This window comes from Vigna umbellata, chromosome 2 (assembly GCF_029865625.1).
Source record: "Vigna umbellata cultivar VRB3 chromosome 2, Vumbellata_1.0, whole genome shotgun sequence".
Classification (NCBI taxonomy): Eukaryota; Viridiplantae; Streptophyta; class Magnoliopsida; order Fabales; family Fabaceae; genus Vigna; species Vigna umbellata.
The window spans coordinates 20440588-20456367 of record NC_142166.1 but is presented as its reverse complement, the minus strand read 5'-3'; positions in this window follow the sequence as shown (position 1 = coordinate 20456367).

Below are 15780 nucleotides of genomic sequence, written 5' to 3'. Positions count from 1 at the left end.
CTCCTTCCACGAATCCTCCGTCCTCGGGTGGTTCTCCGCTCGTCACAAATCTGCCCTCCGCCCCTCCATGCGCGCAGATATGCTCTCTGCCCCTCCATGTGCCCAGATCTACCCTCCGCCCCTCCATGCGCCAAATCTGCCCTCCGTCACCTCCCTCCGTCACCTCCCTCTGTCACCGCTGCGTCCTCGTCGCCGTTGCGTTCTCGTCGCCGCGTCCTCGCCGCCGCTGCGTCCTCGTTGCTGTTGCGTCCTCGTCGCTATGTCCTCGCCGTTGCGTCCTCGCTGCCGCCGCATCCACTGTCGGTGCTGCCTCGCCGCGTCCACCGTCGTCGCACATCGCACATCGCAGGAGGACAATATCGCGAGGCGGAGAAGAGGAGAGATGCTTTGGGGAAATGATCAGGCTTTTCTCGATTTATAGCCCAATATGCCTCAGGTCCATGCCAATCGAGGCCGATTTAAAGCCCAATATGCCTCGGGTCCATGCCAACCGAGGTCGTATCTTTGCTACGTGAGGGTTATGCCTCGGTTCACTCTGATAATCGAACCAGTATTATTTTTAGACACCGGTTGCTTAACAACCGAGGCATATAATGATTTTAAAATTACGAGACTGTCACCGCGTTTTGATATGCTTTGGTTCAGTAAAAAATGAGTCATAATGTACGAGTTAAAAACGTCATTTTTTACTAGTGTAATTTTGGTTTAAAATTGTTGCATGATTGGCTATAGTAGGTGTGATTTGAAGCATTTGGTTGTTTTTGTGCATTATGAATGTTTGAACAAGTTTATTTTACCATTTCAAACCTGTGTGAACTGTTCATTTGGTCAAATTTGAGCCTGCATGCAAAATCACTTCCTAAACCATCAGTTTTGCTTAAATTTGGAAGTGAACTAGTGAGTTTCGAGTGCAGTGTGATTCCTTGTTGCTTCAATGTTTAAACACCTTTAAATTGATGATATAAAATTGCTTGAACCTTCACTTGAGCTTTACAAACACTGCCACTCATTTTTGGGTTCGAAAGCACACTTTTAAAGCCATTTTTATGGTGCAGTTTTCATTTTTAATGCTGTTTGATTTTGTACATTCTTTAAATTTCAATTCTGGGTTGGCAAGAGTTGGTTACATGTTTTAAAATGGAATTATATAATAAAAAAAGTGTAATCCAATCATGAAAATCATTTGAAAACCAAGAAATCCAGTTTTGAAACATAAAAATCGAAAATCACAAAATCTGCACTTCTTTGGGGACTTTCATCAAACAGTTGCGTTTTTATCAAACACCTTACTGCACTACTTTTGAATCTTCATTTTTTATTTTTCTTGTGTGTTTAATCTAATCTAGTGCCTCTCCTAGGTTCCCTTTGTGTCCCTCTATTGATTCAAAGCTTAAAATCATTTGAAATCCACTTGTTTGGCCTACAAATTGTGCCACAAAGTCTGTTACCCGAAATTCAAATCTGGTGTAGTGCAGATTTTTTCTGTGACTGGTGCAGTGCCAATTTCTCACCTTTTTAGTAGACTTTTTTAGGTTCTAACTACTCAAAATTGGAGTTTTAGGTACTTGTTTGCTTTTGAGTAGTTTCCTAGTGTCATTTCACTACTTTAGACTTCTTAGGATATTAACCTTAGTTATTGTTAGTCTACTTTAGGTGAATTGCCTCTTTCTTACCCTTTTAGTAGACTATTTTAGGTTTTACATACTTAAACTTTCAGTTTGAGGTAATTCTTTGCTTTTGACAAGTTTCCTAGCTTCATTCCACTAGTTTACACATGTTAGGATGTTCAAATTAGTTAAAATTAGTCTACATTAGGTCTATTTGCAATTTTTCACACTTTAAGCACACTTTTTAGGTTCTAAATACTCAAACTTTGAGTTTGAGGTAATTTTTTGCTTTTGACAAGTTTCATAGCTTCATTCCAATAGTTTAGACTTGTTAGGATGTTAACATTACACCTTTTAAGTGTACATTAGGTGTAGTTGCAATTTCTCACCTTTTAAGTACACTTTTTTAGGTTCCAACTACTCAAACTTTGTGCAGTTTCAAACCTAAAAAACTACCAATACTATAGATATCCTTTACAAATCTATTGTGTAGTTTCAAACCACACCCAAAAACCACAATATGCAAGACAAATAGTGAAAGATAATGCAAATATGATTATGAGTAAAAACCAGATTAAGTGGATTATGTAGAGAAAGTGGAAAAGGAAAAGGATGATGACAAAAGTGAAAAGAGATGATAACAATGATGAATGGAGGAAAAGAGTGGAAGAATTTATTGAGAAAGTTAACAAAAGGTGCAAGGAAGAATTGTTGAGCACATCAAGCTTGCTATAGGACTCAAATAATGAAGAAAGTTAGGCCTTAACCTTGGGTTATTAAACTTATTAAACTCTGCCTACAAAGTTTTGACTCTTGTGTTGAATTTTGTTGTGGAAATTTCTATTCAAATATAGAACAAGAAACAACATGGAATCGATCACTACTTCACATTTCTATTCAAATATAAGGGAACCTTTTTCAGGTTTCCTCTTTTATTTCCTCTATTGCACTATTGTTTTATCCCTTTTGGCACCCTAAGCAAAAAGTCCATTTAAGAAAGCACACTCATCTGTTAACCAATACAGGAAAGGGTGTTTCTAGAGCGATAAAGAGTGTGTGTTTTAAGAGAGGTAGAGAGAAAAGAGAGATGGGAAGAGGGGGGTTGAACTGAAGAGGATAGAGAACAAAATCAACAAGCAAGTAACGTAGGCGAACACCGGTAGCCAACAACCAAGACCCTTCTAGAAGATGACTTTAAGGACGTTCTTGGAATGGCCAGCCGAATGACGAAGACGACTTCCTTGATTGAACGACGAGGCTGGAGCGCAATGATGGTGAAGGGAACAGTGTGCACAAGCGGAAGAGGGAGTTGGGAGAAGAAGTTAGGGGAATAAAGAGTTGGGAGAATCTGAATATTGGGGGAAGAAGAGCTTTCGCGAAATGAGGGGGAGAATCTGAATATTTTCAGGTTTGCATACTAGGTTATAAGTCTAAAACCTCTTACATATTTGTCAATAAGTTTCAAACCATTCACAAGTTTGACAAAAACTCAATGTATACAATATCATAAAACTCCATTCAACATAACTTAACATTCAAACTCAACATTCTCAACATTTTAGACCAAGATAAAATTCAAGAAACAAGAATGAAAATAATAGGACATAACACATACAATCATGCAATTTCAGTTAAGGTCCCCATACCTTTGCCTTTGCTTTCTTTTCCTGCTCAAGTCTTCTTTGTAGACTCTCTTCCTCCCTTTCTTGCCACAATTCAAACTCCTTAAAAGCTCACCCAAACACATCAAATGAAATTGTATTTAGGTTTTAGTTGCAATTTAAATACAATTAAATATCACTGACTACATACTGTTTTCAGATGGTCAACTTCTCCCAATTTGCAAGACCTCAAAATTTGGCATCAGCTTCTAATAATTGAACACTAGGTCTTCCTCCAAAAACCCACATTTGCAACATATAATAATCTTTAATATGCAACACAATCATTACTTAGACATACACTTCTTATCGCTAATTAATCTACATGAAAATAAAATGGTTCACAACATCAAATTTTAATGGCTTCCAAGAAATCTACCAATTTTCTTTCATAGACTATTGAATTAACGGAAAACTTTTAAGACCAAGAAGCTATATATTTGAGGTCAAATATTACTCTTCAGTGTTGTGGAAGTAACATAACTTTAAGAAGACAATATCTACTTGCATCATAATGAATCTAACCTATCACATTTACTTATGTTTTTTTACCAATGCACCAGATTTAGAAGAACATAAAACCTTCAAAAATAGAGCAATAAAGAAACCTCCTAAACTAGTAACACTTGTATCATATCCTGTGACAAAGTCCATTATATAAACAAATCAATCCTTGGAATTCTTCCATTCACATCACAAAAGCTAGCTAGTTCTCACACAACAACCCATCACAGGATCATTTCAATAGATGTGAAAATTAATGGCCATCTAACGAGTATTCAATAGAAACAAAAACAAGTATTCAAATGAAATAGAAGCATACTTTCAATGGCTTATCGCAACGACCTCCTCACGATATCTGCGACCCACTACCTCTACCACTAGAGGCAAAATCCAATCACGAACCCTGGCCGCAGAAACCCCAAAATGAAGTCAACTAACCCAGTTGCAGAACCCCCAAATCGGCACAAACGAACAACCAACACAACCCACAGAGCAGCGTCACCAAACCTCGCACACAACCCCCAAACCGCCTTCAATGAACCAACCAAGCAAATAAGTGTGGATACGAGAGCACCAAGAGATTGTGGAGACGAGAGCACCAGCGTTAATTAACAGCAAGAGCACAATGGGGAAGGAAAGGGAAGGGGAGCTGGAGACGAGGGCAAAGGGGAGGGAAATTGGGGAAATTCTGAGTAAATGGGAACGAATACCCAATTTGAGAACTTAACCCATCGCGGACATTACAGAAGGCCAACGACTGTCGGTATGTTATGTCACTAGCTCATGACGCTCGGTAAATAATTTAAGGCAAGCCGTCGAAAGATCCTTCGGTAAATGGCTTTTATCGAAGGAGTGAAGACCATCGGTAATATGCCTTCGTCAATCAACACATTTCCTGTAGTGTTAATTTGATGTTATCTTTTCTTTACTTTGTGAATTGCCTTGCACCTTCCTCCATTTTCTTGTTCTACACAAGCTGTTGTTCCATTTTTATTCTTTTACACAAGCTGGACATGAGATATTGTAGTTTGCATAATAAAATGAGTTTTACATTTGCTTCTTCACCTACTTTAAGCAAAGGTGATCCAACTTAGAAGAGAAGTTATGGGGTTTGGTCTCTTAGATGAGTATTTGTAGAAATAATGGTGGAAAAAAGACTAAGAAATGAGGAAGATAAGGAGGTTATAGAGAAAGGCTCATGTCTAGGGTGGTCGAGTGGTGTGGTGTTTGAAGGCTCAAAGAGAGATTAAGTCAACTTTAAGAGGAAGGTGACTAGAGGGGTCTCATGAGTTGCTTTAGTTTTGGTCTTAAGATGAGTAGTATGACCAAAAATTGACAACATAACTTTACTCAACATCAAAGATGAATACAAGAGTGGGAGACGCTTCTATTTACAGGCTAAGGGTGTCTTTTAATTTCTAAAAGCTAGACCTAAAAATCCTACCTTGGCTAACTTTGAGAGTAAAGAGAAAATCCTCTCCATTAGGAGAAGGACAAGTGGCAAAAATCCTCATTAATAAGAGGGGGACCTGTGGTCACTACCTATGAAAAATCATCTTCATTCCTAGAGGGACATGTGCACTAGTACAAAAACAACGTACAACGTTGACTATTTTTGGCCTTTCACGTTGAATTCGAGATCGACATCATATTGGGAGACATTAAATTGACGTCGAACATAGAACAATTCGACGTTAATAAAATTAACGTTGAATTTTGTCAATATTCGACGTTAATTAATTTTTTGTTTTTTTTAATTAATTGTGATCCTTTCTTAAAACTCTACGAGACCTGAAATGCAGAAAAACAACAAATTTTAGATTTTGATATTTTATAAAGCATGAACTATGAACACGTAGTGTAGTATCAACAACAAACAATAATAACAAACAATAACAAACAACAAACAAGTTCAATCAAACAACTACAACACATAGGTTCAACCAAACAAAAACAACAAACAAGTTCAAAAAAAAAACAAGTTCAACAAATAAGTTCTTCAAAATGAAAAACGAAAACTAATCTTCAAAAGTGGGTTCGTCGAAATAAAGTATTGTCACTAGAGAGAAAGCATAATGCGCCTAAGAAGGATAAAAACACGAAAATAATCTATCGAAACAAACCAAAATCATACCTAAAGTAGTTAATTAACATGCATTTGTAACAAATGACAGAAAGATTAAATGTGATGGTCGTCAAACTTTGTTCCATAAAAGTTTGACCAGAAAAGATGGTATCGCGCGCTAAGATAAAGTGAATGAATTTTCAATCTTCCACTCAAATTTTTATTGAATTCACTAACTTTTGAACGTCTAACTTTGGGACATTCGACGTTTTATATCCTTTTGACGTCTAATTCTAGCGAATTCGACGTCATATGTAAATACATTTTCACCTTCGGGCCAAACATTTTCGTAAAATTTACTCAATATAACAAATTGACGTTGAATTACAAATCTAAACGACATCTAATAATTACATTTATTTACAAAAATGTCACTGGTCTCTTTTAATGTTGGTTATTCAGTGGTTGGACGTTGAACGCATGTTATACGCTATTTTCGCACTAATGGTGACTACTAAGTAGGAGAAAAAACTCTCCAAAGAGGTGATGACACATGGCATGGATAGCTCACTCCTTTTTATCCACCAAGTTAGATAAAACTTTGACCCCTTGGTTAATAACGCCATAATTCACATCCCACTTTGGTCAACATTGAGTCTTGGCCCTTTCTTGATTTGAGTGATTAAACCCTATTCTACTTGACCCAAAATGCAAGGTCCGAAATAAATCCTATATCTTTAAGCCCCTAGTACAGAGCCCAATTAAATCATAGACTACTTGGTCAAAAATACAAAACTTAAAATTTTTCTTACCTACTAGAAGTGTTTCACCCTACACCTCCAAAGACTTCATCCTACATGTAACATCCCAAAATATATAGTATAAACTATATTAAAGAGAAGCTACATGCATGATAAAGTAATACAGTTATCCATCTAGAGTATAAAGTGTTACCTTTATAGTCATCCAAAAACAACTATAAATTTAAACTTTATATAAATACAAACCAAAAGAAACTCAAAACTATACACAAGATCACTATTAACTAAGCCAACTACTCAGCAACATCTACTCCATCCAATGCTTGCTCTAGAGAGACCTCTTCTTCCGCTGCTCACATCCAAAGGATGGTCATTGCAGAAGAAGAACAACAGAACATACAAAATACAAGCACACAATAGGGTAAGCTAGTTTAAACAAAGATTAATCATACATGAATTTATTTAACTTCATACAAACATATTATTCATTCACATCACTTAAACCCTTTACACATAACACCACACTGACTTTGATTGTCCGGACATAGAATGATTGCCGAGCTATGACGGGTCGTGCACTCGTGGTGGCTTCTACTACTTTGCAAAGTCGTTGCCAATGGATTTCACCCTACCACACTCACGAGGTTAGTTCGTTATCACTCACCTTGGGCCATACTGAAAGCACCCAAGACTAGGACCTCCTACTACTCCTCACAACATGGATCAATCCTCTCTACTTGAGAATGGAGGACCATTGGACTTTCAGGATAACCTCCAAGACTAAGCTCCTGCATCCATTCTAAACTTACTTGAATCTCAACTAGAGATTTCACTTTGAATCACCAAATAGGGCACCACCATGTCTCCTCTCCTTGAGGATCATGGAATTACGTCCATTAACCACACTTGAACTTTACACTTTGGAATATAACTTACATCAATAACCACAGATATTACATGATACAACTTCAACTTACTTCATACAACACTCAATCTCCACTTAAAACAACTTAATATCACAAGAAAAATTGAACTAAAATTGAACCCCTCGCACAGCGCACACCTTCGCATAGCAAAGCCATAAGCTTCTCGCACAACGACCTAACTCACCTTGCAAAATCCTTAGACAGAGACCAACTCCTCTTAACTTCTCGCATAGCGACTAAACTCGCTATGCAAATAAACTATGAAATGTACCAGACCCCAACCCCTCGCATAGCGTCCCAACACGCTATGCGAGAACCTCAGACAGAGACTCAGACTTCCTAAACACTCGTAGAGCGAGACCCACTCGCTATTCGAATAAAAAGAATAATGGTTCCAGACCCAACCAGTCGCATAATGATTTGATTCGCTATGCAGAATTACAAACAGAGAGCAACCCTCTCAATCCACTCGCACAACGCACCCATCGCTATGCGAGTGCCTTGGCAGAGAGCACCTCACCAACGTGACTCGCTATGCGAATCCATTCGCACAACGAGTCTGCATAATCTGCAGAACGAAATTTTGCAGAATTATACAACTCAACCCCTCTTTACCAATTCCACTCAACTTTGCCAGCTTCTAACACTCCTAATTCGTTGTATATGCTTAATTAGACTTGACTAAGTGACTCTAGACCTTCCTAACCTCAATATAAAGTATTTATACATCAAATCCTACTCTAAAACCTCAATTTCATCAACTTAGAGATCCAAATCATAATTGACCACTTTGAACCTGATTTTAACAAGTTTGATGATTCAAACAAGTCACAAATGACCTGTCTAAACTACCCCAGCAGCCCCTAATAGCCCTTAACCTCTAATAGTCAAATTCACTACCTCACTTCTTCTAAATTACACTAAACAAGCTCAATTCACTACACATATTCCTTAATCACCACTATAACAGATTTCTCACATGAATATATTCAATTACAGCAGCACACAACATCCCATTCAATTCATAATCATCATTCCATAGTTTTCACAATTTAACATTTCAAGAACATACACTGACTACCTGAATTTTCAACCAAACAACACTATAACATAGAATTTATCACCTATAGCACAAACTGATAACTCAAACACAACTTAGCTTCCCTTACCTCAGAGATAAACAACCCAACTAACAGAATCGCTCCAACCGTACCTTGTACTGCAAGCGAACTCAACAGAAACCTACAACTCACCAATTGGTGATAAAGAATAGCTCTTAGAACCTAAATTGAGCTGAAAATTGAAGAATAAAACGCGAGACACATGCAACAGCACTACTCTGCATGATCCAGAATCAAGAACAAGAGAAGAAAGGGAACAAACAGCTTACCAGCTGGAATGACAGAATTGATCGGTCATGATCGAAGCTCTCAACGCCAGGATCGCCTAGGCACCTCCTGATCGTCGAACAGTAAACTCGGCAAAGAGAGATTGTAGAGAGAAGTCAGAGAACTCTCAGGAATAGAGTTCTAGAGAGATGAAGTGTTCTTAGAATAATGAGAAGTGTTTATAAAATTCTATTTATATTAAAATATTATTTTAAAGTAAAATATTTTGTCTCATTATTTTAACACACATATCTACTCTATAACACTCTATTTTTCAGGTCCTTACATTCCTCCAAATATTTCGAAAAGTACAGTTTTATCCTCAACTAAAAGCAATTAAAAAGTTATTAATTTTTAACAAAAAAGAGAAGAATCTTTTATCAGATTTTTTTAATAACTTTTACCATTTAACAACTTTCCCTAAAAAACTGTTGTTTCTCAATTTCTCTCTTTTCTGTTTCTAGTTTTTTCCTTTTTATTTTAATTAAAAATTTTATTTTAATTAATTAACTATTTATATAAATACTTTAATTCATTCTATTTATTTTGAATTAAATCATTTAGTTTGTAAATATTTAAAATTTATTTTAATTTTATTTAATTTTATAGAATTTATAGTTTTTTATTTGTAATAATATATTAATGAATTAACTAAATTGATTAAATTTTTTGTTTTGAATTATTTCATGTTTTATTGGTTTTATAGTTTTTTAATTTTTTATAATTTTAAGATATTTTGTTACTTTTTTTAATGAAATATTAGATTTTATAATTATATAAATATTTTAATTAATTAAATTTATTTTGAATTAAAATTAATTGTTTATAATTATTTAATATTTATTTTAAAAAAATTATAATTTTATAGAATTTAATCTTTGATTTGTTTAATATTTAATATTTATTTAAAACTACCTAAAAATCATTTAAAATTTTCATATCAATTTTAGATGTCAATTTTATTTTAATAAATTAAATAAACTCATACAATTTATTTTATAAAAAAATTAAGAAAATAAAAAAACTAATAGATTAAATTAAATATATATATATAACTAAATTATGAAATAAATAAAATAACGTAATAAAATTAAAATATTAAAACATCAAAATAATAATATTTAAATTATGATTGATTGTGAAACTTGAAACATAGCATTAGTCTAGCGAAGCTTTTTTTGCTGAGATTATTTATGCTAAATTTATATAATATTATTTATTATACATACTAAGTACATAAGTGGTGTGAATCATGTATCATATTTTAAATAAAGAACTTAAAAACTCCATCGGACATGGAGATCCCATAAGGATAAAAATTGGATTTTGATATCCATAAAGGGAGAATTGAATTTTAATCCTCTTTTCAAATTTTCATATTCGATACTTTTTTTAAAATTTGATTTATTTTTATTTAGATGTCGACATCTTATTCACATTCCATCGTATATCAAAATTTGATAAAGGAAAAATCGAATTTTGATATCTGATTGGATTTCGATATCTGATTATTTGTTCATCGAATTTCAATATCTGACTACAAGATAAGAGTTTTATTATAAATTCATGCACATGTTTGACGCAAGAATCTTAGAAGAATACTCTCCATGCTAATCACCAACACAGCAGAAGCATTCCAGCTGCCTCAAACATGAATAACCTTTCGAAAAATCTCTCTCAAATCTCTTTCAATCTCTAAGAAGGAAGGAAGGAGAGGAAGAAATGAAATGGGATGCAGGGAGAGTGAAAATTGAAGTATATATTCAAAGTTCATTCAACATCATATAATTCCTTGGTTAAAATTTTTTAGTGCACAACAACCTTATTAATTATGAGGATATTTATGAAAATTAGACGTGCAGGACGAAACCCTTGGAGGTGCAAGGTGAAACACTCCTCTACTAAAAGCTTCATAATGACCTAAGATGGCCTAAGAGAAAGAGGCTAGACTACTTCAACTCTTCTTAAGAGTGTTTAGTCACGACTAAGAATATAATGTTTTTTAATATTGTAGGATCATTATTTTGGAAAGTATTTCTAGATTTAGAATAATTCTTTTTTCAAAATGAGTGTTCTGAAAAGTATTTATAAATCTAAAAAATATTTTTTACAATATTTGTTTTGAAAAATTTCTTTTTATATTTCGAATGAATATTTCACAAAGTATTTTTACATCAAATATACCTTCCAACATTTTGGAATATAAAAGAAATTCAGAATAGATTTCGAACCTGAAAATATCTTTCAAAACACTTATTTTGAAAATACTTTTATATTTCAAATCGTGAAACATCTTCTGTGACATCCCAAAATATCATATACACATATAATATAATAGGATTCAGTTATTACAATATGTAAAAGCAGTTGAGAGATAGAGATAATAGTATTTAAATATGTATACAGTCATCCAAAAGATAGAGGAAATTAAAACGAAATCAAACTTGAGTACAAGTTTCCAAAGTTCTCCAAAATACAAGGCTATTGAAATTTTAAAAAGACCTAAATAGTTTTCCAAAAGTGTCGAACTATATAAAATAAAAGCTAGGAGTTTTTCAAAATAACAAACTAATCAACTAAGAGCTAGTAGAAGGCCTAAGTACTAGGGGTTGGGTCTTCTTCAACCTCCAAAGCTTGCTCCAATGGTACATCATCACCTACTGCTCACATCCAAAGGACTGGATGATCATCACAAGGGAGAAGACAAACACATGCAACACATACAATGCAAGGGTGAGCTAGGTCTCAAACAAACATACAGATAATTTCAATTCAATCTAGCATTTCCAAGAACGTCCATACACACCTAAACATGTAAGTCATTATAAACATAAATATTTATTTCACAAAACTCATTAAAGCAAGCATCCTATCATGTTAAGACTCCTAGACACGTCCGGACATAGAATGTATGTAGAGCTGGGGCGGGTTGTGAACTTGTGATGGCCCCTACTGCTTTGCAAAGCCATTGCCGAGGGGTTCCACCCGACCATACACAAGGCTAGTCCGTTATCGCGGAATAGACCTTCAGTGATAGCACCTACCCTAGGACCTCCCACTATTCCTACCACACGCGTCAATCCTCTCTAAGTGAGAATGAAAGACCGTTCGAGTGTTAGGGATAAACCCCCATATGGAAGCCTCTCACATTCATTCAATACACTAATTGATCCCACCGAGAGATCTTAATTTCATATTCAATCCGACCACTTTAAATCACATGATATTCCTCTTGGATCAATAATGTACCTCATAAACCACTTTGATTCATCAAACATAAAATTTCATAGTCATTCAAGTGCATTCTTACTATATTGTCTCATACCAAACCCATACATCATCATACAACATCAACCATGTCATAAAACAACTCATACATTACATACTTTCACAAAACCCTCACTTATTAACACAAATTTCTTTAGGACTTTTAATTATCAATACTTAAGTAATTCAAACAGCTTGGAGACCCTCACCAATGGCTCCGAAAGGGTCAAAAACCCCCAGAACGAACTAAAGAACGTCCGAAACGGGCGTCCGGAACTCCCAAAACATCAAAAACACCGAAAACACTCAATCTGCCACACATAATTCGCTCAGCGCACCCCCCGTGTGCGCTAAGCGAATTTTGTCTGCAGAGCAAGCTAAATTCTGCAGATTTTTCTGCATAATTGAGCAACTCTAACTCCTTTTTACCAATTCTAATCATTTTGGTGAACTTCTACCACTCATAAATCAACTTTCATGCTAAACTAAACTTACCTAAACAATTCTAATCCTTTCTAACATTATTATAAAGTGTTTATGCATTGATTTAGGTTCTACAACTTCAATTTTATCAACCTAGGGGTCTAAATTCAATTCTACAACTTGGAGTTGGTTTTTAACCATTTAAACATGCCTACTATGTCACACATGACCTACCTAAGTTACCTAAACTGACTAGGATCACCAAGAATGCCTAACTCTAAATTTGACCACCACACTTCCTTTCTAACTCTAAAACACCAATTTTTTTTCAACTTAGAGACCCAAAACCCGATCTTACCTCTCTGCACTAATTTTGACCAATTTAGTGACTCAAACAAGTCACAATACAGTAGATAAAACTGTCCCAATAGTCCAATAACGCTGCAGACCTCATTTGCTCAAAATCACTACCTCACTTCCTCTAAAATGGCCTAAAATTGACCCTAAAGACACTTGATTTCCTTTTTAACAGCACTACCACAAAGTTTTCATGCCAAAACAGTTCCAACATACACAATTCCATCATTATAAGTCATTCCAAACAGTTTATAGCCATCAATCACCAAATTCACATAACACACACTTCCATACATGCATTTCAAGTTTAACTAGAACCAAGTTCATGCTTCCACAACATACCACTACAAATTTTATCATGCATTCACTCCACACAATAAAATCAAGAGTAGAACTAGCTCCCCTTACCTCTAGTGTAGACAACCAAGCTCAAGTAGGAACCCTAGACCACTTGCTTGCACTCCCAAAATGTTAGAATCACCTATAAATCATCAATTGATGATGGAAAACGAATCTTAGAACCAAATAGAAGCTAGATTATGGAAGAAAATGAAATGGGTTGCATGCAACAGTTCAATCGCATGCTTACAACCCTAGGGCACACGAGAAAGGGGGTTTTCTTACCATTTGGAGAAAACGGAAAATCAATCGGTAGAAACGTAGCTCTTGGAGTCCTGAAGGTCTAGGTAGCTTCAATTCGGGAAACAAACGGTTAGATTTTGGAGTTGGAATAGAGAGAGTGGCAAGGCAAAGAAGAAAAGAGAGAGTGCTTGAAAGAAAATGGGGAACGTTCTTCTGAAGCACAACTTAGATGTGGGTTTTTACTTTACTAATTTTGCCCAACCTATCCTATGCTGCCACGTGTGCACACTTGCTGGTTATATTTTTATAAGGCCTTACATCTTCAGTAATTCTAAAATATAAAAAATTAATTAAAATAAATATTTTCAAATTCAAAAATACTTACAAGTACTTTATGAAATATCCAATCTAAAAAAATTAAAATAAAAAATATTTTATTATAATTTTAATGAGATGTAATTTTGAAATTTCTCATTTTATTAGATTATGCGAAGAAAAAAGTAGAGAACATTAATAAAAAGAGGTTTCACCCTATACCTCCAAGGGTTTCACCCTACGCCTTCAAATTCCATATTTGTCCTCAAATTAATGAGGTTTTGTGAAAATTAGATAAAGTGGTTGACCAACTTATTAAATAACCTGACCACGTTACTTGTTTCCAAACCCCTTCACCTCTTAGCCTTCCATTTTCGTTGCACTTAAAGCGTTTTGAGAGACATTTGACAGAGATTTTTTGTTGGAGAAGTTGTTATGGTGTTGTTGTTTTCATGGTTGGCATTAGAGTTGGGAGAGTGATTTTGTTTGAAGTTTTTCGTGTCAAACAAGTATATGTGATGGAAACCTAATTAGGCAAGTCATCTAAAGGAGTACTAACTCATGCTAAGGCTAGGAAAGGGAAGTTGAAGAAGAACTTTTAAAGGCTCTTTCTTGATTTTCTTTCTCTATGTCTTAGAAGGATTGCTCTTTTAATACTATATGGTTGTTTATTTTATAAGATACAATAAAAGCAAGAGCCATGGTCAACCAATCAGATTTGGGAAAAGCACTTCAAGGGATCAGCACCAGGGCCGCTCTAGCGCCCTTAGACAGGGGGGGCTCCAGCCCTAGTGGAGCAGCCTGAAGCACGTTTTGGCAACACTGTCCATGTGACCCAGCATGCTTCTCGCGACCCAGCTGACTTGGCCTTCAAGCTCGTCTTTTATTTTGAATTTTGGAGGGAATTTAGCTTAGAATTGAGGCCCTTCTTCACCTATAAATAAGAGGGTCTCCCCTTTGTATTTTCTTACTTTTGAGCTTAGTGAAACGCTGCAGAAATTAATTTCCATCCCTATTGCTCTTGAGTCACTCTTGATTTTCTACTTCTCCACCTTTCCTCTAGCTTCCTTCCTCTGTAGGAAGGTCTTCTGAGCTGTGAGGCCTCAACCACATACTTCACTTCACCTTTAAACACTTCAAACACTTCACTATTTTCCATTTTCTACTACACCTATTTCCATGGTTGTTCTACTCTTATTTGGAACTCCTCCTTGCGTGAAGTGGTATCAGAGTTGTGGTCGTCCATGTATCCATAGCTAAGTTGTTCCTTTCATTTTCTACTCCAAATTTTATTCTACATGTGTTGTTATGTTGTCATCCTTTACCAGTTCACTGTTTCAGTCATTTTATTTATGTTTTGTGCTTAATTTGTATTTCCAGTCTCTGATTTGTTGTTTCCATTGTGTGTTGATGTTTATCCTTCATTTTAAACGGTGAATATTGTTTGTTTGAGTCATTTCCAGCTTAATTTCTTCAAATCTGTGTTGTCTTGGTCATGTGCAAGTGAATATTGCAGTTTTAATTTCTGTCACTATTTTGATATTATTTTCTACTGGCTTAATTTGTTTTTGCTTGAGTTCAAGTGCTAGACAAGCTATATATCTACCAATAAAGGCAATGAGAACTTGTTCTAGCCTTGGTGATACAAGTTGAAGCACTATAAATCAATTCTGATTTCAATATTGTGTGAACTCTGCTACAGGAAAATTTATTTCTGTTTCAATTCATGGATCTATTTTCAATTCGATTTCTTTGATTCTCAAGCTTTGTACAACTTTGTTTGATGCTATTGAAGGATGTTAAAGGTGTGGCAGACTATAACAAGCAATGAAATGCAATTTGCATAGCTTGGTTGTGCATAAACACTAGCATGTCACTGTTTCAGCTTTATTCTAGCTTTTCACTGTGCTATCATTCTTTGCTT